Source organism: Erinaceus europaeus, chromosome 20 (genome assembly GCF_950295315.1).
Source record: "Erinaceus europaeus chromosome 20, mEriEur2.1, whole genome shotgun sequence".
NCBI classification, from domain to species: domain Eukaryota; kingdom Metazoa; phylum Chordata; class Mammalia; order Eulipotyphla; family Erinaceidae; genus Erinaceus; species Erinaceus europaeus.
The window spans coordinates 23,916,755-23,943,298 of record NC_080181.1 but is presented as its reverse complement, the minus strand read 5'-3'; the positions used below and the strand labels follow the sequence as shown (position 1 = coordinate 23,943,298).

General features: G+C 41.6%; 1 protein-coding gene across 4 annotated transcripts in view; it reads right to left on the bottom strand.

Annotated features, from left to right (window-relative positions):
- EXPH5 (exophilin 5) overlaps positions 1 to 26,544 on the bottom strand; it is an 87,413-nt gene that overhangs the window by 43,612 nt on the left and 17,257 nt on the right. Inside the window, exon 1 of one of the 4 annotated variants that reach the window (XM_060180125.1) lies at positions 10,504 to 10,633. The exons of the other annotated variants lie outside the window; for them this stretch is intronic. The gene's annotated coding sequence lies outside the window, so the exon portion shown is untranslated. Of the gene's footprint in view, positions 1 to 10,503; positions 10,634 to 26,544 lie in introns of those variants that run through there. 4 annotated transcript variants of the gene reach the window in all.

Sequence of the window (26,544 nt, the reverse complement as noted above, 5' to 3'; positions counted from 1 at the left end):
ACTGTCATTTTGTAAAATAATTGAGAAGGAAGCCAGAGGCCATCTTGCCCAGACTTGCATTTCAAAAGCATTAGGCAGCAATCATTTTGTTCAGCTCATATAATTTGCATTGACTCCCATTTTGCCATTGCCACCCTTTTGCTATCTGACCACTCTGTCTCTATTGCCAATTCTCTTACCAACAGACTGAGACCACAAATACCCACTTCAAACCTAGATCAGTTGCTCTAACCTATTAACACCTCAGTTACTGTAGTTCCACATTTGTACACAATTTCTGCTTCCTTAGAGCCCTCTCAAGTTGTGGGATCCTATCACTCAACAGCTTATCACATCTGTTTTTCAAAATATTGATCTTATTTCAGTGGGTGGTAAATCTGCCTATCGTAAAAATGTAAATTATTTTTCTTTTTTTTTTATTGTTGTAGTTATTGTTGTTGTCGTCGTTGTTGGATAGGACAGAGAGAAATGGAGAGAGGAGGGGAAGACAGAGAGGAGGAGAGAAAGATAGACACCTGCAGACCTGCTTCACCGCCTGTGAAGCGACTCCCCTGCAGGTGGGGAGCCGGGGTTCGAACCGAGATCCTTATGCCGGTCCTTGTGCTTTGCACCACCTGCGCTTAGGCCGCTGCGCTACAGCCCGACTCACTATTATTTTTCTGTTGTTGTGGGTCTTCATCACTCTGGACCATTATTTCCGATAGAAAGAGAGAAATGGAGGGATAAAGGAAAAGAAACTACTACACTGATGCTTCCCCCATTGTGGTGACAGCCTGAGTAGAACTGGGCTGAGCACATGGCAAAGCAAGCACCTTCCCAGGTGAGTTACCTTGCCTTCCCTTTAGTTAGTTTTCTTTTCTTTTTTTTTTTTTTAAATATATTTTATTTACTGATTCATGAGAAAGATAGGAGGAGAGAAAGAGTGAACCAGACATCACTCTGGTACACGTGCTGTCAGGGATTGAACTCAGGACCTCATGCTTGAGAGAGTCCACTGCACCACCTCCCGGATCACTTGGTTTTTTTTTTTCTTTTCTTTTTTCCCTAATATTCTACATTGATTCTCATAAAATGAACATACTTCATTTAATTCTATCTCAAACATTCATTATTTAAAACAATATTATTTACGGATAAAGACAGAGAGAAATTGAGAAGGAAGGGGAAAAAGAGACACTTAGAGCTCTGCTTCGTCACTTGGGAAGCTTCCCTTCTGCAGGTGGGATCAGGGGTTTGAACCTGGTGAAGAAGGTTTTTTTTTTAGAAGCAGATGTGATATGTTGTTGAGTGACAGGGTCCCACAACTTGAGAGGTGCTCTAAGGAAGTAGAAACTGTGTACAAATGTGGAACATTAGTAACTGAGTTGTTAATAGGGTAAAGGAATTGGTATAGGTTAGAAATAGGTACTTGTGGTTTCAGTCTGTTGGTAAGGGGATTGGCAATAGAGACAAAGTGGTCAGGTAGCAGAAAGGTGGCCTGCTGCATACTGTAAGGTGTCTGCTCAAACAGATCTACCACTGCCTGACCTCTCTCAAGCATGCAGTCTAACATCACACATTTATCTATCTCCACTTGTTTCTTTTCCAGCTTCCAGACAATTAAGTCAGAATTTATATTCTTATGTGAATAATCATACTCCATGAAATATGTTTGAAAGACCCCAAAAGTACATCCATTTCATGTAATATAATCCAGTTGCTAATAGTAAATTTGTAAGCAATATAACATCCTGAGAAAATTCATGTGACGTGACATGGAGCATGAAACCAAAATATCACATTATATCTGTGATTATAAATTGTGTCAAAATCGGATGCCCGATTAGATACATTGGGGAAAATAGTTACATTGGGGAAAATACATTGGGGAAAATATTGAAAATAGTTGATCTTTGAGTATTCTTTCAATGTTTAGTTTTTATAATATTATTTCATCCAATAAGCACAGAATGTGGAGTTATTTTTTAATTTTGAGTAGTTACAATTTTTAAATTATATTGTCATTTTATTACACTTTTTTCTTGGCTATAGAGGAAGAAGTCATTCATATTTTCACAGCCCTAACAAAATCACTATTACTCCTGTAGTGTGAGTTTTCCTCTGCAGTTTTCATAGGATTGCAATACAATTAATTCCTGTGGTACAGATGCTGGGGACCAGAGCAGATATGGTTTTGACCAGATTATTGTCTCATGGGTGACAGATGTGAGGTCACTAACAGTATAGACATAAAGTAACAAAGAGTATAAGTATGGTTTGTTCATTCAGCAAAAATCTGAGCTCTGAGTAATGCAACAGAGCGAATAGTAAAGAAGTAAATGGGCATGGATGGTCGTGCAGTGCTTTAGTGTCTCTCCTTTCTCGGTCTCTCTCTTTCATTCTCTGTGAAATAAAAAGAATGAAGCAGGGTGTTGGGCAGTAGCACAGCGGGTGAGTACACATGGCATAAAGTGCAAAGACCAGTGTAAGGATCCTGGTTTGAGCGCTTGGCTCCCCACCTGCAGGGGAGTCGCTTCATGGGCGGTGAAGCAGGTCTGCAGGTGTCTATCTTTCTCTCCCCCTCTCTGTCTTCCCCTCCTCTCTCAATTTCTCTCTGTCCTATCCAACAACAATAACAAGAAGCAGTAATAATAACCACAACAATGATACAACAAGGGCAACAAAAGGGGAAAAAATGGCTTCTAGGAGCAGTGGATTAGTGGTGCTAGCACCGAGCCCCAGCAATAACCCTGGAGGCAAAAATAATAATAATAAAATTTTAAAAAAGAATTAAGTGGTCCAGGAGGTGGCGCAGTGGATAAAGCACTGGACTCTCAACTGTGAGGTCCCAAGTTCAATCCCCGGCAGCAAATGTACCAGAGTGATGTCTGGTTCTTTCTCTCTCTCCTCCTATCTCTCTCATGAAAATTAATTCTTTAAAAAAATAATATATATTTTTAAAAAAGAATGAAAATAATCACTTACAGGGGCTGGGCTGGGCACCTGGTTCAGTGCACATGTTACAATGCTCAAGGATCCAGGTTTGAGCCCCCAGTCCCACTTGCAGGGGGAAAGCTTTGCAAGTGGTGAAGCAGTGTTGCAGGTGACTCTCTCACTCTCTATTACCCCCATTCTCTCTCAATATCCAATAAATAAACAAGGGATAATTAAAATTTTTTTAAAAATCACCTAGAAGAGCTGGAATTTCACATGTGCCAAGTCCCAGAACCATACATCACACATACACATACAACATACATATATTAAACAAATGCTATGGGAATACAGAGCAAGGGGAGCTGACTGAGGGAGCTACAGGAATTGTTTACTATTCCTCAGGTGTGAAACAAAATAGTAAATAAATTATATAAAGCATACCAGTTTGAATAATCTGCAAAAATTGAATGATTGCACCAAAGAGAAGAAATATTGCTGCAATAGGGGCTGGGCAGTGGCATACCTAGTTAAGCACACATAGTACAAAGTGCAAGGGCTTGCATGAGGATCTTGGTTTGAGCCCCTGGCTCCCCACTTATGGGCAGGGGGTTGCCTCAAAAACAATAAAGCAGGTCTGTAGGTGTCTCTCTCCCTATCTTCCCCTCCTCTTTCAATTTTTCTTTGTTCTATCCAATAAAAATGAAAAGTGGCTACCAGAAGCAATGGATACATAGTACAGACACTGAGCCCCAGTGATAACCTTGGAAGGAAAAAAAGAAAAGAAGACAGAGAGAGACAGAAGAAAATATATATATATAATGACCATTATTGTGCATTTTCCATTTCTACATAGTTTCTGAGAGACAATGAAATATAATTATTTGGTCAAAAGGTCAAGACATTTTTGTGATTCTAACCAAACAGCTTCTCAGGTAGTTAAAGCAATGTGACTCACACCAGTAACATGTAAGACTGCCATTAAATGTTCTTGGAAGACGAGATACTATTGAGTATTTGTACTTTATGAATTTAATAATTTCAAGCTACCATATTAATAATTGTGAATAGCTTCTTTTCTTTCTTTCTTTCTTTCTTTCTTTCTTTCTTTCTTTCTTTCTTTCTTTTTCTCTCTTTCTTCTCCTCCAGACCATCACTGAGGCTTCATGCCTGTGCAAATTCACCACTCTTGAAAAACTTTTTTTCTTATACCAGATAGAGGGTAAGAGACAGAGAGGGAGAGGGAGCTAAAGCAAGAAGGAAAGACACCACGGCACAATTTAACATCTTGTGAAGTTTCCCATCTGGATGGTGTTTCCATTCAGTGGCTGTGGGCTCAAACCCAAGTTCTCTCTCTCTCTGTCTCTCGATTCTTTAAATATTTCTATTTATTTATTATTAGATAGAGACAGAAATTGAGAGGAGAGGGAGAGATAGAGAAAGAAACAGAAGAGACACCTGCAGCCCTGCCTCGCCTCTTGTGAACTTCCCTCCTGCAGATGGGGACCAGGGGTTTGAACCTGGGTCCTAATGCATGTGATTATCCAGGTACCTCAGTGCCTGACAACCCCAAATTCAGGTTCCCAAATATGGTAAAATGTGTGACCTATCAGGTGAGTCATCTCCTGGTTCAGACTTTTTTCTTTTAAGATTTTTTTTTGACTTAATAAAATACAACATATTTCTTTGATAAATAGTAAGGCTTGAATTCTTTCCATATGTCTATTTACTAATTACATTTTGTGTTTTGGCAAGAGTACATTTCATTTGTTTATGAATCAATGCCTCAGAATTTTTCACTAGAATGAGTCATGTCTGATAAGAATATGAACTCATGTTTCTTATGTTTTCTAAATATTTCTGATTTTCCTTCTGATTAAAATTTGAATGTTGGACCACAGATGCCTCTCTCTGGCTAGGATAAGAGTAGGTAAGACATAATTAATCTGTAGATGTTTTTATGCTTATATTTGTCACTGGAAGACTATGAAAAATTAATTTGAATTTAGAACAGCAGTTATGGTTGTCAGGAAAGTAGGAAACAAGTACAGTCAAGAATCAGAAAAATTCAAGGGCAAGGTAGTCAGAATGGTGTTGTGTTTACTTATTACCAAGGAAACAATATAAATAGATAGTTCTGGTCCTTCCTTCTTAGGAAGGATAACCATGAGAGACTCTCTGGGTATCCATAATTTACTGCCTTAATCTTATAGACCCAAAGTCCCACGCACTATCAATAAATACACTCTCTATTTATAATTGTGACTGAGCTTCTTGTACTAAAAGGAACAGAACTGTAAAATAAGTGGCCCAGGCTCATTCATTGGCTTTAAAAATAGGGCCCAAAAAATAGCTTTGTCTGCTTGTTCAAGGGTGAGACCTTGGCTTGTTGTTACTGTATTGTAGGAAGATTCTCATGACGCCTTTCCCTTTTCTTTGTCTCTGTCTCTCTCTTTCTAACTGAAAAAAATTGGCTGGAACAAACAAAAAAAATTATAGCAAAAATATGTTTTAAGACAACTTTAAAAATAAGATAGATATTGAGGGCTGGGCGGTAGTGCAGCGGGTTAAGCGCACATAGCGCAAAGTGCAAGGGCTGGCATAAGGATGCCTGTTTGAGCCCCCAGCTCCCCACCTGCGGGGGGTCGCTTTGCAAGCAGTGAAGCAAGTCTGCAGGTGTCTATCTTTCTCCCCTCCTCTCTGTCTTCCCCTCCTCTCTCGACTTCTCTCTGTCCTATCAAACAACAACAGCTCGACAATAACAACTACAACAAGTGCAAGAAAATGGGAAAAATGGCCTTTAGGAGCAGTAGATTCATAGTGCAGGCACTGAGCCCCAGCGATAACCCTGGAAACAAATATATATATATATATATGAATAAAATATCAAACTTAACACACAAAATTCTGAACATATAAAGTGGAGTTGCAGAGACAGTGAAATAACTCATCTAGGTGCACTGTTTGCCATATGCATGACCCAGGTTTGAGCCCAACCCATACTACATTGAAGATTCCATGCTGTGGTCGGTCTCTCTCTCTCTCTCTCTCTCTGCTTTTCTGCCTTCTCTGTCTCTATCTACCTTTAAAATGTGGGGGTTCAGTGATATGTAAAAATAGGATAGTGGGAGCCAGGCAGTGACATACCAGATTAAGATCACATAGTATGAAGCACAAAGACCTGGTTCGAGCCCCTTGCTGCCCACCTGCATGGGGGCTGCCTCACAAGTGGTGAAACAGGTATGCAGATGTCTGTCTTTTTTCTCCCCCTTTCTATCTCCCCTCCCCTCAATTTCTCTGTCCTATCCAATAAAATGAAAAAAATAGCCTCCAGGAGCATTGGATTCATAGTGCAGGCACTGAGCCCTGGTGATAACCCTGGAGGCTAAATAAATAAATAAGTATAAAAATAGGATAGTAACTTTTTAAAAAATTTTATTTATTTATTCCCTTTTGTTGCCCTGTTGTTTTACTGTTGTAGTTATTATTGTTGTCGTTGTTGGATAGGACAGAGAGAAATGGAGAGAGGAGGGGAAGACAGAGAGGGGGAGAGAAAGATAGACACCTGCAGACCAGCTTCACCGCCTGTGAAGCGACTCCCCTGCAGGTGGGGAGCCGGGGTTCGAACCGGGATCCTTATGCTGGTCCTTGTGCTTTGCACCACCTGCGCTTAACCCGCTGCGCTACAGCCCGACTCCCAGGATACTAACTTTATGTCTTATCTGGCTTTACTCTGGCAGATATAACATTGGTTTATAAGGAAAATTAAATCAAGTTCATGGTCAGCTTGCAAGAGGTCTTCTGTTTTGGTTTGCTATATACTCAGCCAGCCATTCAGAGCATTCAGTCCACTTTATTCCAATAAGCAAAACCCCCTGGATCACACATGACAAAGATATAGATAAATGACAAGTGTACAGCTTGCTGGCTTCATTGGTCCATCCTGACTCAACTTATCACAAGGGGCTGTTGTTTACACTTGTAATTTGTTCTGCCCCGAGGCTTATTCACTTGACTCGGTTAAACCACAGTCCCAGCCCTCTGCTCCAAGTCCACATGCTCTTTCTTCATTCATAAGAATCTCAGTCTGGGGAGTTGGGCAGTAGTGCAGTGGGTTAAACGCACGTGGTGCAAAGCGCAAGGACTGGCCTAAGGATCCCGGTTCGAGGCCCCCGCTCCCCACCTGCAGGGGAGTCGCTTCACAGGCGGTGAAGCAGGTCTGCGGGTGTCTATCTTTCTCTCCCCCTCTCTGTCTTCCCCTCCTCTCTCCATTTCTCTCTGTCCTAACCAACAACGATGACATCAATAACAACAATAATAACTACAACAATAAAACAACAAGGGCAACAACAAAGGGAATAAATAAATATTAAAAATTAAAAAAAAAAATCTCAGTCTGTTCCATGTGGCCATGAATCCCATCCTAGTAGCTCCTAAACTAGACTCTCCTTGGAGGGTCCAGCTCTTGAGTCACAGTTTATTTAGCCTCTAATTTTGACACTAGATAAATGAATCCCCTTCCCGTTTCTGTTCTGTATCTTCTCTCAGTGTGTCTTTGCCGACCTTTGCTGTATACTTAATGTTTATATATTCATTTATTATGAGAGAGAGAGGTGATGAGAGCACTGCTAAACTCTGGCATGAGATGGTACAAGGGGTTGAATCTGTGACCTCTGGGATCTCAGGCATATATGTTGGTGCTCTAACAGGTTTTAAAAAAATATACACATATTTATATATTTTATTTACTTATTTATTTTAATGAGAGAGATACACAGAGACAGAGAGACCAGAGCACTGCTCAGGTCTGACTTATGGTGGGGACTGAACCTGGGACCTTGAAGCCTCAGGCATGAAAACTTTTTGTATAACCATTATGTTGTCTCCCCAGCCTATAACAGGTTGATTTATCTCCCCAGCCCTACTCACTTTTTTATTTTTATTATTAACCTTTATTCTACACAAGTATTTGGCTTCATCTTTATTTTCACTGACTAATAAATTAAGTGCTCAGCAAATGTGATTTTCTCCTGATCTTCCATGTTTTGGCTCATTCTTGAATTAGTCATTACTAGTAAAATGAGCTGTGGACTAGGGTCAGGTTCTAGTTGAGTGACCTTGACCAAATATTGAACTTTCTTGGCATTCTTTTTTTTTTTATTTTTTATTTTATTTTATTTTATTTTTTTCTTCTTGGCATTCTTGTCCCCATTTGGGAAAGAGGGTTAGATGGTGTGCTATACTGCCTAGAAAACAGGCCTCCACAATTCCTTTCATCACTGAAGGTGCAATGTGACTTTGCCACTTACCTCCTCCCCACCTTCACCCACCACCACCCCAACAAGAGGCAGAGTTTCTCCTCTTTATCTGGGTTGATCTCATGCTTATTAAATGGTAAAACTTCTGAACATAGGTATCAAGAAGCCTTGAAACTTTGGCTCTCCCTGTTAATTTTTTTTTTCCTTTTTATAAATTACCTTTACTTATTTATTGAATAGAGACAGCCAGAAATCGAGAGGGAAGGGGGTGATAGAGAGGAAGAGAGGAAGAGAGATATCTGCACCACTCGCAAGCTTTCCCTCTGCAGGTGGGGACCGGGGGCTCGAACCTGGGTCTGTGTGCACTGTAACTTGTGCTCAACTAGGTGTGCTACCACCTGGCCTCAAGTATGCCACCACCTGGCCTCAGGTGTGCCACCACTCTGCCCCTTGAAATCTGGATAGAAATTTTATTCATATATTTATTTATATGTTGTATGTATATAATATATATGTATATTTATTTATATCAGCTCTGGTTATCAGTGGTGCTTGAGATTGAACCTGACACCTCATACACGCAAGTTCTCTGTGCTACCAATATGCTATCTCTTTGTTACCCTGTTAAAATCTTGATATTTCTGTATAAAGAAGCCTGAAATGCAGTGGCCTGGCAGGTGGTGAGCGGGTAAAACATTGGACTCACAAGCATGAGGGTCCAAGTTTGGGCATTAGTATCACATGTGCCAGAGTGATGCTCTGGTTCTTTCTCTTCTCTTTTTTACATTAATAAGCAAATAAATAAATGAGGAGAAGGAGGAGGAAGAAGAGAAGTTGTAGCAGCAGCAGCAGCCTGGGCTGCTAAGAGATAACTTACCAGGGAGTACACTTGCTTTTCTATGCCCACGACCCACGTTCAAGCTGTAGCCCCAGAAAATTGAGATTTTATTTTTTTTAAAAGATTTAATTTATTTATTGATGAAAAAGATAGGAGGAGAGAAAGGACCAGGCATAACTCTGTTACATATGTTGCTGTGGACCGAACTAAAGACCGCACCATGCTTTATCCATTGCACCACCTCTTGGGCCACGAAAATTAAGAAATTTTACACATGTATCAAGAACTGTATTTTCAGTAAACCATTAATCTCCCCCGACAACAACAACAAAAATCAATGAAAGACATGGACACAGACAAAATTAGGTTGAAGGTCTCTTCAGGTCTAAAACATATAATAAAAAAATCCATCATTCTCATACTAACACTGAGAATTCTTACAAAAATTCACTAAGAATTCTTACAAAAAACAGGTTCAGCAAGATAGCTCACCTAGGAGAGTGTCTGCCTTGGCCCACTGCACAGGTGAAAGCTTTGGTATTTTTCCCTCTCTCCCTGTCTTTCTGTCTCTCTATCTGAAAAAAAGTTGGCTTTTTTAAAGCCCAGATCACAAAACAAGAAATTTTATTAAACTGAAAGGGTCCTGTGATTAATGCATACCAATCTTCCTGTATTCAGATAAAATACAAGCAATAACAAATAACAATGACAGATGCAATGTTTGACACTCTGACTAGTTCCCAGGATTTTGCAGTCACTATTGTAATCCTTATGACATAGCAGAACTGTCGGCAGACTGGAGTTGCTGAACTGGGACAGAAACTCACAACTTGATGCTATAGTTCCTGTCTTTCTGAACATCAGTCTCACTGCCACTGGGTATTATTAACCCCATTAATAAACAATGTGATAGGAAGATGCTTAGAAATTTATTTTTGCTGTTGCCTTTTAAAAAATTTCCCCACTCACATTTTTTCTCCACTTTTTTTTCTCTAGCTTCTAAACATGTTATTTTTCCTTCACAAATGGCCTTTCCTTTGAGACCCATTTCATTATAGCTTGTTCTGCCTTCCAGGCCAATGAGTATCCGCATACCTATTGACCCTCTACTCTTGGCTTCAAGGCTCTCTTGCCAAATATTCCCACAATCCCATGCCCTATTCTGGCCAGACATATCAGTCACCAGAAAAATCCTAAAGTAAATTGTTCAATTACAATGAATCCTGTAAAAAACAGATTTGTTGCAAGAATTATAAGCCAAAGTTTTCCTCCCACACAGGAATCTAAATGTGTTTTTCTTTCATATTGCCCAGCAACCACAACACACAGGAAAGCATAAACGGTGTGCACATGATAGGAGCTGGAGTCTGAGCATGCATGTAAATGCCAGGTTAGCACCCAAATGGAGGCTGGATCAATATGCCTAGGCAAAACTGTGAAGCCTCAAGGAACTCACCACCCCTAGGCGAAACCGTGAAACCTCAATGAACTCACCATCGCAGGGAAGCACTGCCTCCTTTCCCTGTTCCAGAAAGGTGACACTTCCAGGTACAGATTTCTTATCACATTTTCTCTAGGGAAAGCTTTTAGGACAGCTATCATGAGTTCCCAGCCAGGTAGAGGTAAAGCAAAAGCCCTGGCTCAGCGGTTGTTCCAGCAGTTTTACAATCCAGAGCCTGGCCTCTGCTCTTCCTGTTGCTCTTCTGAAAAAAATCAGTTCTGTGAGCCTTTGCCCCTGACATCAAAGATTGTTTGGCTCAATCCACACCCAAAAACTCAGGGAGGAGCAGGGATCAGAAAAAGCAAGCAGGTGTATTGGAAAACGTGTTCTTTCATTAATAATGAAGCTAACCCACTGAAAAAAGTCTGGAGAAAGAAATCTGGAGGAGAAGCTCAGACAGGAAAAAAGGAATTGACATAAAGCAGGCAAGCAACAAACCTTTAGAACTCAGAGAGGCAACAAAAGAATGGTGGCTGCTGACATGCGTTAGATAATAAACCCATTTAAATTTCTTGAATGGTTGTGACTGAGACTACCCAATTTAGAATTAAAAAATAGCCATTTCCTCCCTGAAGACAAGGAAGATGTGGTAGGTACAGTACTAAGCTGTTAGAAAAGCTTCAGTATGGCCTTTGGCAACAAAATATGGATGGAGCTACAGGCGGGGCAGGGTGGGGTGGAGCAGGTTAATAGAAATAAGTCAGGAGAAAAATAACATCTATGTGGGATATTAAAAAAAAAAAATAGGGAAACAAAAGACAGGGACAAAGGCAAGCACAGAGCTCTGAAGCTTGTTTGCCTTCCCGTTCCTTTTTTCTGTATCTATCACATGACTAAAATGAAGTAATTAGAAGGGGGCAGATAGTATAATGGTTATGTAAACAGACTCCTGTGCCTGAGGCTCCCAAGTCCCAGGTTCAATCCCCGGCACCACCATCAGCCAGAGCTGAACAGTGCTCTAGTTTAAAAAAAAAAAAAAGAAAGAAAGAAACAATTAGAAGAGGATTTATGATTCCAGATGCAAACTGACAACAAGTTTATGAAAGATGAAGGTAACATTTTGTGATATACCTAGTTCCTTCACGCTGTTACTAGGATTTGCCCACTATAATAAATACATTGTCCCCTGAGGAGGGAAGAGATACTAGAATGAAATGCTGATCGTGTCTCATACGACACATCAGTGTGCTGGGTGCTTACATAATCATGATCTCACAACATCACCACAGGGGCCCAGTGAGGCTGGCGCTGCACTCATTTCACAGTAAAGGAACTGCAATTGTGAAAGTTAGGGAAACTTGCCTGTGGCTATAAAAGTAGTGAGCAAAAAAAAAAAAAAAAACTAGGCTGCTACCTAGCTTCAATACCCCACAATGCAGCGTAACATGTGCCTGGTGAGAGTAAAGCAAATTCCACATCATTTATCCAAGCATGAAGTATTCAACACTTGCCTGTCTGTATACTTTTTTCATGCTGGCTGTCTTGTTACTAAACTGTCATCTCCCTAGGTGGAATGTCTGACTTTCTCAAGACACAGCAAGAAATGACTAAATATTTACATTAAACAGCCTTGGCTTTCTACTTATTTCTCTTTATAAAGATGCTCAAACATCTCCCACTGCAACTTGTAGGGCAAGAGTTCATGCAAGGTGAACGTCAGATTTCTACAGATGTAGATAAACTGATCGGAGCTATGGAAAAGTGCAGAAATTTCTCTTGTAAGATTGTTACTACCCCAAGTATAAGACAGGTAAGAGCCAGTAAGTTCTGATCATCAGATAAGGTGTATGGTCTCAACCTTTTGGATTTGCTTATTATTTATGGCTTCTTCCCAAAGTTGACTCTAGCCTAAACTCTGAACACCCCCTCTGTACTACTTATTATGTACAGTTAGGTAACACGATGGAATTATACAAGTGTGTATCTACTTCATCCCTTCTTCGTGTTTATGAATAAGAAAACTGTTATTTTCTCATATTCAGGCAGATGAATATGAATTCTTGTCAAGATGCTAATGTTGTAAATGCACAGTCATTAGAATATAAGCAGACAGAAGGTCCAGCTTGCTAGCTTATACTTTCTTGGCATTTACCTTATATTCTTATATGATAAGGAATATTCTTGGCTAGGGAGATGGTGTAATGGTTATGCATAAGGTTTGCTTGAGGCTCTAAGGTCTCAGGTTCAAACTCCAGTACTACCATAAACCAGAACTGAGCAGTGCTCTGGTGAAAACACACACACACACACACACACACACACACACACACAAAAAAAAAAAAAAAAACAAAAAAAAACTCAAGTATGTGGCTTAGAAGGTGAAGCAGTGGATAAAGTGTAAGACTCTCAAGTATAGGGTCTTAAGTTTGATCCCTAGCATTGCATGTGCCAAAGTGATGTTCTGATTCACATTAACAACTAATTTTTTTGAAACAAGAAGAAAAAAAAAGAGCATGTTCTCATGCACTGTGTGTTGCTTAGCTAGGATCCAGACACAGATGAATGGGGAAAAACAAATGAACCTGAGACCCACCAGTGAGATTTTGGAGGTTGTCCCATAAAAGATGCTTAGCAACGTTTTTCAAGTTTAAAAGAGAATAGACAGTCTTGACCTGGTGACTGTTTTTTACTAAGCTGTCAAATTGCCAGATGGTTATAGGACTAGGTGTCCTTTCTTTGTAAACTCACTGACTTCATTACTCTCATGCTTTTTAAAAATCAATTGCTGGGATATTCCACGCAGAGCTGACTTTTACAGATAGAGTCAGAGATAGAGATAGAAAGATGAATATATATAGAGAATCGCCATAGCACCATTCCCCCCTCTCAGTGCAGTGGAGGTGGGAGCTAAACATGGGTCATGAATGGCAAAGCAATTGAGCTATTTCACTGGTCCTGACCCCATTACTGTAATTTCTTTCTTAAGTAAACCCAGTTGCTAGACTGAAGGTATAGTGGGTGTCTGACACATGCATATGCCATCTTCTCAGGCCACTAGCGCCTGACAATAAACTTATTTTCCTTGTACCAACCCTTGCCTCTTGATTAATTGTCTTTTCAAGTGGTAAGCACCTGGCATTCGGTAGCAATGCTTTGCAAGGAAATGAAGACTGAAAGAGGTTCCACATCAGAGAAACACAATATCACCAGGATGAAAGTAAATTATGTCACACTGTAGTTTCATTTCAGATCTAGACAGAAAGGATACAATACTACATTGCCTCCACGGTAATTAATACCCCACCATTGTTGTAGTCAAATTAATTGACCTTTTGTATTATGCAAACTTAAAAGATCTTAGAAGACTAGCTTAAGGCTAACATTCTGGAAATAGCTTTAACTTTAAGGAATTTAATGTAGCAATATGAGTCTCCACCTCCCTCTTATCTCTATCCCCACAAATATGGAAGCCAGGTTGGGAGTGCGGGTCCTGGTGCAGCATAATGGTGGGAAAAGATCTAGGGTGGGGGTGAGAGTGTTTCAGACACCTATCATGGTGAAATGAAAATTTTTACCCATGTGTTAACAACTGTACTACAATAGCTTACAAACTATTAACCCCTAATAAAAAAAAAGAACTGCTTATGTGATTAATTGTGTTAAGAATGGCCTATTTTTATTTTATTTTATTAGACAGAGAGAAATTGAGAAGAGAGGGGGACAGAGAGAGGGAGAAGGACAGAAAGACACCTGCAGTCCTGCTTCACCACTTGTGAGGCTTTCCTCCTGTAGGTGGGGGTCAGGGGCCTGGACCCGGGTCCTTGTGCACTATAATGTGAGTGCTTAACAGGGTGCACCACCGCATGGCCTCCCTTGACCTATTCTTTATTACTAATGACTTTGTACTTTCAAAGCCATTACCTAATCAAGCTTTGAATTACATTGGCCTTGTTTGAAAAAACATTTTATTTTAGCTAGGATAAAATCATACATGGCATGGAAATAAGAAATTGGGGTATCTGAATCCTTTCACCTTTTTGTTGCGTCTTAACTCATTAAATTAAAAAAATTATTTTGGGGGTCAGGCGGTAGCGCAGTAGGTTAAGCGCGCGTGGCGCAAAGCGCAAGGACCGGCGCAAGGATCCTGGTTCGAGCCCCCTCCCCACCTTCAGGAGAGTCACTTCACAAGCGGTGAAGCAGGTCTGCAGGTGTCTTTCTCTGCCCTCTCTTGTCTTCCCCTCCTCTCTCCATTTCTCTCTGTCCTATCCAACAATGACGACATCAATAACAACAACAGTAACTATAACAGTAAAAAAACAAGGGCAACAAAAGGGAAAATAATATTTATTTTAAAAAATGTGTGTGTGTGCCCCAAGGGCATCATACATGCATGGTTTCACTGCTCTGGATTGACTCTTCCAGCTGGATAGAGAGAAACAGACAGGCAGACAGACACACAGAGAGAGGGACAGATACCATAGTATGGAGGATTCCTCTGGTGTCATAACACATAACATAGGCCTTGTGCTTTGCAAGGCTGATGCCCCTGCCCAGTAAGATATCTCCCTGGCTCGTGTTTTGTTTCAGATCATTCTGGCACCTGTTTTAATTACTAATCTCCAGTAATGAATTAAGCAGGAAGTCAGCAGCAGTGAATTAAGGTACATCTTCCTGAGAGACACAGACCACTGTTCTAGCATACAGGTAGGTTGTCCATGAAGCATAAAGGGCCTGTCTCATCCATAGCAAAGTGACTGGTGGCTAGTTGCCATGTTTTGGGTCATGTAATGAAAATTGTTTTTTTCTGTACTCCTGGCTCTGATCAACTGAACCAGGGGATTGTGTTTGTTTTTGCCTCTCACATATATGTCAGCTTTTGCATTTTTTTTTCTTTAACCAGAGTCATACTCAGCTCTGGCTACTGATGGTGCCAGGTAGTTATGTGCATTCCACTGTGATATCATTCTGACCTAGGGATTTGTGTTTGACCCAAAAGTTAAACATAAGCAGGAATGCTGCCCAGCCAGTGTGCTCTATTTTGGACTAATCACTTATGCATGTCCTTCCTCTTGGTATGTCTTGAGAGCACAATGACAAATAAGACAAAACTCTGATAGAGAGGCTAGGAGAAAGAGTGAGAAGATATTCAGCCACACCACAAGGAGAAGCTATGAGGAGGTAGAAGTCATGGGGCTGAGAGTAATGGTACAAGAAAATTAGTTGTGGTCATGGAGGTGAGCTAGAGAAGCAGAACAGAGTAGTGGAGCCCCACAAGTCTAACCAATTATCAGCCAGGTGGATTGGCCCCAGAATGCTGTCTGAATCCATGTTCCGCTTCCCAAGAACTGGCCGTGCAGGGAAGGCTATTTCCTTTGTTTTCCTGCTTCCCTACTGTAGACTCAACAAAGTGCCACTCATCACTTGAGGCAAAACTAGCAGATGTTCCTTGTCACCTGATAAAGTAGAACTGAAACATCCAGCCACAAGCAACATGTTCTAATCTGTTCACAAGAGATTTCTTCAGTGTTGGGACACACTGACTTGGCTTTGCTATTAGAAATATATATATATATATATTATTTTGTTTGTTTGTTTGCCTTCAGGGTTATTGCTGGGGCTGGGTGCCTGCACTATGAATCCACTGCTCCTATAGGCCATTTTCCCCATTTTTTGTTGCCCTTGTTATTATTGTTGTTATTGCTGTTGTTGTTACTGGATAGGACAGAGAGAAATCGAGAGAGGAGGGGAAGACAGAGAGGGAGAAAGATAGACACCTGCAGACCTGCTTCACTGCTTGCAAAGCGACCCCCTGCAGGTGGGGAGCTGGGGGGATTGAACCAGGATCCTTACTCCTATCCCTGTGCTCAGCGCTATGTGTGCTTAATCTGCTGCAATACCTCCCGACCCCCGACATATTTTTTTAATTATGAAAATAACATTATACTAATACAAAAGGCTTAGAAATTACCAAACAATTACCAAAAAACTTGAAGGGAAAAAAACAAAGATTCATAATTCCCACAAGCAGAGATATTGCTGTGTGATAGCAGGAGTGACAATAGTGACACTGGTGCTCTGTCTGCCTCACTTTTGGTTGAGGTGTGAAGTCAAGAAAGTCCCAAATCTTCACCTGCAATATTCTTGCCTTTAGGTTCATGATTAGTCAACAATTTGTTCTGCTTTATATCTTAACTCTTTTTTAGCCATCAGATTCCAGATGCTACCATGATGCCAACCTGACTTCCCTGGGCAGATGACCCCACCAATGTGTCCTGGAATCCTGCCTCTCCAGAGCCCTGCCCCATTAGGGAAAGAGAGAGACAGGCTGGGAATATGGACCGACCTGTCAACGCCCATGTTCAGCAGAGAAGCAACTACAGAAGCCAGACCTTCCACATTCTGTACCCCATAATGATCCTGGGTCCATACTCTCAGAGGGATAAAGAATAGGAGTGCTTTTAAGAGAGGCGCATATGGGATAGGAAGTTCTGGTGGCAGGAATTGTGTAGAATTATACCCCTCTTATCCTACGGTCTTGTCAATATCTCCATTTTATAAATTAAAAAAAAATTTTTTTAAGCCCAGATATCCTAGGGAAGAATGAGGGGGAACATTAGGAAACTGTGCTTGGTAATATTTACAAAACAAAAAGAGTTAAAACTTTTCACCTATGGTTTCCATAGCTTTACAGTTACCTGTCTTATGTAAAAGTGTTCAACCTATTCTGCAGTGATTTTTATGTACCGTATAAAATAAAGGCCTAATTTCACATACATACACAGTGACAGAGGGAGAAAGGTACTGGAGGTTAATATAAATATATATATATACATATATAAATACAGACATACATGTAAATGTATATGATCTCAGCTTTCTGTTTCTGGAACCACACATATTTTTTTAATATCACAATATACAGAGCCCACTGCTTATGCAGTGTCAAAGATTGAACCTGGGGCTTCATGCATGCAAATCCTGTAATATACTTGTTAAACTCCTCCCTGGCTGATGTATTTCTAGTTTTTTCATGATCATATGATAGAAAAATCAAGACTGTTAACTTTGAAATAAAAAAAAAGATAAATTCTGGAGGCTGGGGAGATGGCTCAGTGGGCAGAGTACAGCCCTTGCATACACTAGTCCCCTCCCTCCAGCAATATCCCCAATACTGCATATGACCAAGACCACACTGCTCTTTCTCTCATTAAATAGATAAAATAAATAATTAAAAAATTAATTCTGGCTAGGGCGAAGGGTAGATAGCATAATGGTTATGCAAACAGACTCTCATGCCTGAGGCTCTAAAGTCTCATGGTCAATCCTCCGTACCACCATAAGCCAGAGCTGAACAGTGCTCTGGTTAAAAATAAATAAATAAATAAATAAATAAATAAATAAATAATAATTCTGGCTAAAGACTGGGAAGTCATTCATTCATAAGATTTTGTTGTTGTTGCCACCAGGTTTGTCACTGGGGCTTGGTGCCAGCACTATGAGTCCACCATACCTGTCAGCTACCCCCCCTTTTTTTGTTCTTTCTATTTTTTATTTGATAGGATAGAAAGAAACTGAGGTAGGCAAGACAGAAAGGGAAAAAGATAGACACCTGCAGACCTGTTTTATCATTCATGGAGCTTTTGACCCTACAGTGGAGAGAGGAGGCTCGAACCTGGGTCTTTGCACTTGGTTAACATGTGCGCTCAACCTAGTGCACCACAGTCAAGCCCTGGAAGACGGGTTTTAAAGGACTAGAGAAAACTTTGTAGAGATGATGTCCCATTAGGACAGAGTTTGAATCTACCATTGTTCATCACTAGTGGTGCCCACTCCTCCCACTGGTGCATGGTTTGGAAGAAGATATAAGGTATGTGTTGGGGAGACATGGTTGGCAGAGAAGGCAATCTGGGCAAAGGAAGTGAGGTAGGAAAGTGAACAACTTGGTTTTGTTTGTTAGAAGCTACCTAGACTTACTCATGGAGTTCACCACCATCTATAGTGTTTTCATTACTGGTCTTTGTTGTTGTTGTTACTGGGCTGGTAATAAGAGCACTAGAAACTACAAAATTCCTCAAGTCCTTGGTAGATACTCTGAAGTTTCAACACTAAAGTTATGTAAATCTTCTGGAGGCTTCCTGTGTTCTGGTATAAGCTAGAGATCCTTTATGTGGTCTCAGGCATATCACATAGTCACACAAAACAGAGTCACTGTTTCCTCATTGTACGGAATCAACTGAAAACCTGAAATATGGAGAAAGGCACATGCACATAATACTTTAGAACATATTCAACTTTCTTTTTTTTCATAAATTGCTTTGTGATGCTTTGCTACTTATTACTTTAAAAAAGATGGCTTAAATCTCACTATGTATGTGAAAGATTGTTTAAAGATTAGTGAAATCTGGGGTCGGCAACATAATTCACTTGTACAGTATGCTGCTTTGCCATGTGTGGGACCCAGGTTTGAGTCAGGCTCTCAAAGCATTGAAAGAAGATTCAGTACTGTGGTCTCTGTCTCTCTCTCTCTTTCTTCCTTTCCCTCTCTCTCTCTCTCCCTCTCTCCTTCTTTCTCTTTCCTCCAATGTTATCACTGGGGCTCGGTGCCTGTACCACTAATCCACTACTTCTGGTAGCCATCTTTTCCATTTTTGTTGTTGGATAGGAGAGAGAGAAATTGAGAGAGGAGGGGAAGATGGAGGGGGAGAGAAAAACACCCGCACACCTGCTTCACTGCTTGCAAAGTGACCAGACCATCACCCCTTCTCCCCACCGCAGGTAGGGAGCCAGAGGCTCGAACCAGGATTCTTGCGCCAGTCCTTGTACTTCATACTATGTGTGCTTAACCTGGTGCACTACTGTCTGGGCCCCTCCCCTTCTATGTCCCTGCCTCTATCCTAAAAGAAAAAAAAATGTAGTGAAGCCCCAGCAGAGTTAGCAAAGATGAACGGATCCCTGGAGTAAGAGATGGAAGAAATTCAGGTATGAAGGAAAACTCTAGCAAGTCAGCAGCTGTCCGTGATAAACAAACATCAGGCCTTTTCTTTAGGAGTTTAGTTGTGAATATTGACAAAAGTAGCTTTTCAGAAAGGAAGATATACATATTCCAACTAATTAAAGCTCAATATGTGTGTTCAATAAGTAAGCACAGTTCAATAAGCAAGTCAAAATCAGCTCAATGGATGCAGTAACAAGCCTTAATTGGAAGTCATTTTCCCTTTACCCATTTTCCACTTATCCACATCCAACCAGTCTCCAAAGTCAGTCTCTTTACAAAGGCTTTGGTAATAATTTCAGTTCCCATTCATCCTTTTTTTTTTTTTCTTTCTACACTAAACCCCACCAATTAAGCACTTAGTCACGTGAAGCCTTCACAAACAAATGATCAATTTCTTGAGCTCTACATTTGCTATAGCAGATTATGTAGCTCAAATAGTGGGTCCTCAAAATACTTGTCAAATATCTCTTATTTGATTAAAAACAATAATAACAATAATCTTGCCTCCCAAAGCTGTTGGAGTTTTATTTCAGTAAAATTACATCATGATAAAATTAGAAAGATACCTTTCTCTCCTTTATCATTGTACCTGCTAAACTCAAAAGTGTACATTTGATATATTCAGGCAAATTCCAGGAGCAAATGATCCACCAGGGGCTTCATCCTGGGGCTCAGCAGCTTACCTGGTTGCACATGGAAGAATGATGGACAGCTTTGCCTCTGTCGTCAGTGACCCTAAACAAGCTTCAGAACCAAGACCCCCAGTGCCCTAGGCAGGTGGGGTAGGATATCCAATTTGCTGAAGGTGAGTGCACTTCTACTCACCCTGTTCCAAAGAGGACGGTGCTACAGAAATCCAGCTCACTGCCACTTCAGGGAAGGAAATAGTTACTTGAAATGAAATATCTTCTTGCCTTTTTAAATTTTTTTCCATTTATTTTTAAAGGAGGGAAAGAGAGTTTCACTTATCAATTGGCCTTAATTATTTTTGCTGATAGGAGAGCACTAAAGCTCCTGACAGAAGTTCATGGCTGAAAGGAAGGAAATGAACCACCTGCAGCTTCCTCTGGCAGCCTGGGCACCTGCAGTCTGCAGGCTGTTCACCTTGGCTCGCCCCCAAGTGGTGGCTCCTGGGGGGCCAATCAGACCCCTGCTCCACTGTCAGGTGGCTGTTGTCAGCTTCTCTCCGGAAGTCCTTTACCAGGCCATCTGGAGCGGGGGTGCAAGTTCCCATCTCCCTTGTCAGAATTCTGCTTTAAAGTCTGCCTACACCTCCTTCAACCCGCCCCCTCCCACCCTCACACACACCCAATTCTGCTCACTACTGTCATGCTTAACCTTAATCACCAGGAGAAAATACATCTAGCTGTTTAAAAGTTGATACAGGAATTAGGATCCTTTAATATTCACATATATCCCCTCACCTTGCACTCATAAAATGTAGAGCCCATCAGATTCAGTGTAAGTCCAGTGCTAAGAACTCATCAAAGCCAGAACTCTGAATTCCTTGGCATGTGCGTTTCTCCCTAATACTCTAGTCAAATAGGCATCTAGGTGCTAATTTAACGTAGAGGCCAAGGGTGTAGCTCAGTGGAGACATATAGTTTTGCAAGTTGGAGGCCCTGGGTATGATCCCTGGCATTATGCAACCTAAAAACAAGTAAACAATCACATTTTCCAAATATTTCTTGAATCTCTTCCCTGTGTAACTCCTCTAAACATATTTTTCTTCCAGTTTAGGCTTCACTTTTTACCCATAGTCAGCTCTGTAGCTTCAAGCATTTCCATAGCTCTTCCTCAGCAGAAACTTCAATAGTTCTCCCAAGGTCAGAGGTATGAGTTATTTCTACCCATCTACATATCTATATCTATGTTAGTATCTAGATATGTCCACATTTTCCCCTTTAGTTCTGCCTTCACTTCCTTCCTTTCTCTCTTTTTTTAAATTGTCATCAGGCACTAGGGCTTGTTGCCTACGCTACAAATCCACTGCTCCTGGTGGTCATTTTTTCTTTTTTCTTTTGTCTTTCTTTCTATTTTTATTAGATAAAACAGATAGAAATTGGGTGGGGGGAGATAGAGAAGGAGATTGACACCTGCAAACCTGCTTCACCATTCCTGAAGCATCCCCACTGCAGGCGGGGAGCTGGGAGCTCCAGCTTGGGTCCTTGTCATGGTATCATGTGTGCTTAACTGGGTACACCACTGCCTGCCCCCCACAATTCCTAAGTCACACCTACACCTATTACTACTTTCAAGTGTTGTTCCTTTTTCCTCTTCTTTCTCAGAATAGTAAAGCAGTTCCTGACTTCCTCTAGTGTTTTCCAGATTTGCTTCCCTTTCAGTGATGGTATAAAAACATAAATTCCTAATGTCAAACATTTTGATCCCCCATGAAATTGGAGTCCTGAGCCCTCTGGTCATTTCCCCCTGTCTTTTCTCCCCTCTGGGAGTAGGAATCAAAATTCATTTTGGGGTGCAAAATAAAAGAATTCTGGCTTCTGTAATTGCTTCTCTGCTAGACATGAATGTTGCCAGGGCAATCGATACCCCCAGCTCACCTAATTTTTAATCAAGCCCTCTGTGGTCACTCACTGGCTCTCACCTTGCCTTCTGGTAATAACTGTGGTTGATAGTGCTTGTGACTCCACCATTGTCTTATCTATCTCTGTGCCCTTCCACAAGGGATTACAGAAAGCATTGATGTATCTCTGATACTAGATTATAGTAGGGTCTCAAATATGTCTGTCAGGGGCCAGGCGGAGGCACACCTGGTTAAGTGCACACACTACAATGTGCAAGGCCATGGGTTCAAGCCCCTGCTCCCCACCTGTAGGGGGAAAGCTTCACAAATAGTGAAGTAGAGCTGCAGGTGTCTTTCTGTCTCTCTGTCTCTCTCTTCTGTCCCTCCCCTCTCAATTTCTCTGTCTCTAGCCAATATTAAATAAATAAGTAAATAAATAAATAAATATGTCTGCTAGAGAAGTATTTGCTGGTATTATTAAATCATAATGGGAAAAAATACCCATGCTGTGGAGCATTCACTGTGGAGAAAAGTATAGAAACACTCCCACCTTAGTTCTCTGACCCTCAATGCTGTGAGGAGGGTCCCTCCTCAGTGCTACAAAGGAAGGGTATGCCATACCTGGCAGATCCAAACTTGAAAAGATACTCTAACACCTAATTTTGATCAGTGACCGGCTACAATAAAACTTCCTGATAGTGCCTAGGAGATGGGGATGAAAGTACAGGACCTGCAAGTGTGAGGTGAGCATATGCAAGAACCATGTGCTAGTTCTTTATCTCTCTTGGTAATAGAAAAGTAAATGTTTGTTTGTTTGTTTATATTATTACCAGGGTTATGGCTAGGACTTGGTGCCAAAACTATGAATTCATTGCTTCTAGTGGCCATTTTTCTTCTCTTCTTCTTTTCCTTTTCTCTTTTCTATTTTATTGGACAGGACAAAGAGAACTTGAGATGGGAGGAGGAGACAGAAAGGGAGAAATACAGACACTGGTAGACCTGCTTCATTACTCATGAAGCATCCCCTGTTTAGGCAGGAAGTAGGGGCTTGAGAAAAGTAAATCTCAAAGAACAGGACCCAGGAGGTAGCTTACTCAATAGAGCACACACTTTTCGACTCAGGTGTGAGTCTCTGGTACCACATGGTCGTACCATGATTGGCACTAGGGAAAGATCCACAGATAGTGGAGTGTTGATGTGGTGTCTCTCCTCTTCTGTCCTCTTCTGTGTCTCCAAAAGATTAAAAAGAATGAAAGACCCCTGGGAGCAGTAGGATTTCACATGATCAAGGGCCTGGTGGGCAAGTAACAACAAAGAACAACCAGACAAGTTGCTTCCAAGGAAGGAAGACAGATACATGTCAAAGGAATCTCAGGGGTCTGGGTTACACTACTAATAGACCCCCTGAAGGTACAGAACCCTCCATGCAAAGGGGGTTGTCACCTTTAGCACCTCAGAGATGAAGCTCAGATCAGCTGGGAGCACTGCTTGTAAAGTGCTGCATTCATAATATATGTGTGTTGGTCTTTTAGACACATGAAGCTAATTTATCAGGAAGAAAAAAAAAAAACCTTACATTTATGTATCACTGGGTTTCCAGGAATTCTCCTTAAGGAACTGGGCAGTCCAGAGTGAGGTGTTGTCAGTTGGCACAGGGGGGGAAGTGAAAGAAAGTTGGGGAAGATGCTGGAGCCAAGTGCTGCAGAACAGGGTGCAGCTGAGGGTGGGTGGGGGCCAGTGCAGCTTTGAAGGTGGAGACAGCTACCCTGGAGGGAAGATGTTACTCATAAACCTTTTAAAGGGCTTTGACTGGATGACAGGGGCAGAGCAATTAGACAGCTATGGACAGACATGACCTAATTTATTGGCTTTGCCAGTTGCCTTCTGTGGAGCCTGCAACTGGAACCTATAACGAAGAATCAGTTATGATTTAGGGGAGCTGAGTTGTATCTGCAAATAGGGACAAACTGATGTTCCTGAGCGAACTCTCCACGGTCACCTCCATGCTTCTGTGGCCCATGAGCTCTGTCTGCAGCCACTGTTAGTGTGTTCCAAGGGAGCAGACATCAACCCTGCAGCCTGAAGCTGCACTGCCAGCCTAAACTACCTGTCTCTTTGGAGTCAATTTATCTTTCTCCTGGGCCTCTTCCTCTCACTTCTACTTAGCAGTAAGGCTAGCATCTTGGCCATCGCCTTCCTCTACAATGAACTCCAGATGCATGAGACGCGAGCAAACGTCAAGTGGAGAAGTACCAGAACCTCCATGATGTACTCCTGGGGAGGAGGGGGCAAAGGGGAGGGGGGAGAGGGAGAAGGAAAGCCTTGTCACAAATCCCAGGATCAGTCAAGCCCCACCACTTTTTCTTTCTTTTTTTTTAAACATCTTTTAAAAATATTTTATTTATTTATATTTACTTATTTATTGGATAGAGAGGCAGAAATCAACAGGGAAGGGGGCACTAGAGAGACACCTATAGCACTGCTTCACCACTTGTGAAGCTTCTCCCCCTGCAGGTGGGGATCAGGGGCTTGAACTCAGATCCTTGTACATTGTAACATATGTACTTTACCAGGCTTGCCACTACCCAGTCCTGCCCCCTCTGGGGAGAGAGATGCCTGATACCTACTATTTAACTGGCCCTTTCCAACAAGCAGAAATCTCACATGGCCTTTCAGGACCTGCCAGGGGAGTGGCCAGTGCAAATGGACTAATTTAATGAGGGACTTAGACACTCAGATATACATAATCCCTGGGTCATTTTTATATGCTTTTATGGCATCTGGGGGAAAGAAAGAGAGCCACATATAAAATGCATGACAGCACTGAGGCTGTAAAAAGTCCTACAGTTTAAAATGCTAAAAACAGTTGTAAACCAATATACACATACAGACACAGGCACAGACGCAGTCTAAAAAGGAAAAGGAAAAGCTGTGCTGCCATCTGCGCTCGGACACACTTTAAATCAAAATGCTGGCTGTTTAGAGGCTCTGATTAAGATCCATAGGAATGCTCCTTAGGCCACCCGGGAGCTATGACTCTTGACATTTCTGCCTTCAGAGTTCCTGGGCCCCTAAGTCCAGCACCCCCCCAGACTGTAGCACAGCTGCACCTCCAGGGTATGAGGGGTTGACAGCCCTCTGTGGCACAGAGAAGGGTCTCCTGGGGTAATTGCACTGGATGGACAGAACTTGTGGCTCGGGTGTAGATAGCATAACGATTATGCAAAGAGACTCAAATGCCTGAGGCTCCAAAGTCCCAAGTAAACCCCTTACCCCAGTCCCCCAGGACCATAAGCTAGAGCTGAGAAGTGCTCTGGTTAAAAAAAAAAAAAAAAAAAAAAAGGCTAGTGGCTCATCAGCTCATCCCCTAGAGGGAGTTTTAGTTGATGAGGCCATAGGGGTGAGAATGATGCAGATAAAGGGGGTTGGGAGGGCTCAATCTCACCCTCATGCTGCCATGATACATTCACTCCATTGCTGTTTAACTCCCTCAAAGGTAAGACATTAGGGGCCAAGAGTTAGCTCACTGGTAGAACACATGCCTTCCACGCATGAGACTGTGGGTCTGAGCCCTGGTATCACATAGAAGCACCATGGGCGCCACCTAGGAAGTTCCATGACAGTGGATCTGTGCTCTGGTGTCTATTCTCTATCTCTTTCTCTGTCCCACCACCTCTCTTTTCCCTTACTCTAAGAATAAAGAATGAAAAACAAACAAACAAACAGAACCCCCAGGAGACTGCTCAGTGGTGGTAGCATGCATATGCAATGCCCCAGGTCCAACACCAGCACTACTTAAAGCAAAAACAAAACATAAAACGGAAACATTAACTACCCATTTCCAGACATCTCATTTGCTCCCTGTCCTATCTGGATCACCTCACTAAGAAAGACACAAAGTACATGATGGCACCAAGGCCACAGGGGATACCTGCAGTGCTATATCCTAATTCCACTTCCACCTCTGGGTGATTTGGTCTCAAGACTCTTTTAGTCTTACTTCTCTCACACAGAAACTACCTGCAAATGATACTGGACATTGGAAACAATATCAGAAAAGACTCTTGAGTACCACTGGGATGTAGAGGTGTAGCCCAAAATTCACAAACAACTTTTTTTCCGCCCCCCAGAGCACTGCTCAGCTCTGGCTTATGGTGGTGCTGGGGATTGAATCTGGAACCTTTGATGCCTCAGGCATGAAAGGCTTTTTGCATAACCATTATGCTATCTCCCTAGCCCCACAAATAACTCTTAACTCCTCTAAAACTTAACTGTTGACATCTCTTTATCTTTGAGAGAGTAGCTTCAGGAACCTACCTCCCCTCCAAATACAAAAGTCCCCAGATGTTCAAGCCTTTTAGAATCAGTCCTCTGTATCTGTAAGCACCACAACTGCACTGATGATTCAACCCACCAACACCCAAACTTGGTTGAGTCTATCTATGAATGGGGAACCTAGGGAAATTTTTGCATAGAAGTTCAACTTGTGCCATTCATGGGTCAACTGTATAGAGATAATCGTTTCTGCTCTTTTTTTTTTTTTTTTTTGTCTACAGGGTTATCACTGGGGCTAGT